The sequence below is a fragment of the Amphibalanus amphitrite genome, unplaced genomic scaffold (genome assembly GCF_019059575.1).
Source record: "Amphibalanus amphitrite isolate SeventyFive unplaced genomic scaffold, NRLGWU_Aamphi_draft 000021F_arrow, whole genome shotgun sequence".
Classification (NCBI taxonomy): Eukaryota; Metazoa; Arthropoda; class Thecostraca; order Balanomorpha; family Balanidae; genus Amphibalanus; species Amphibalanus amphitrite.
In genome coordinates this window covers 709,970-710,592 of record NW_024881517.1, presented here as the reverse complement: position 1 = coordinate 710,592, position 623 = coordinate 709,970, and positions in this window count along the sequence as shown.

The window sequence follows — 623 nt, the reverse complement described above, 5'->3', positions numbered from 1 at the left end:
TTATGCTTTCAATGCACACTTATCACCAGCACAGTGACTTGGGGTCACATATAACCATTACCATCGGATTTGGCGTGAAAAATAAGCCATAAAACATGTGTCGCACGCCCATGTAGCAGAAAGTGAAAACCGTGACCTTTCGTGACCTGACCTGACCTTGACCCGTACTTAGTATGACCACTATACGCACATGGTACCTTCACTAGGTCTTTGAGGTCATTTGTGGTGAGTTTCGAGCAGCAGCTATCGATTCCGCTGTCCGTAAGCCTAATCATGCAAAACCCCTGAATTTGACCTTTGACCTGACCTTGACCCGAAAGTTGACCTCAATCTTAAAATCTTAAGAGTGCTTTGGGAAGGTCTCGTAGAGACCTTTCGAACGCCGCCTCGCGGGGCTCGATACGACCATTGGTTCTCGAGATAACAGGGGGGGGTCGGATCCGACCCCCCCCCCCCCCCAGGCTGTCGTGGGTACGGAAATAGCCCAGGCGGTGCCGGGTTAAAAATAAAAAAGATTCATGTTTTGACACCGAATTCCAGATTTATTTGCGGAGTAATCCCTTCAACTACCGAAACCCAACCACTCGGCCGCGCCAGCCCGGACCGGCGCGGCGGCCGCTGCT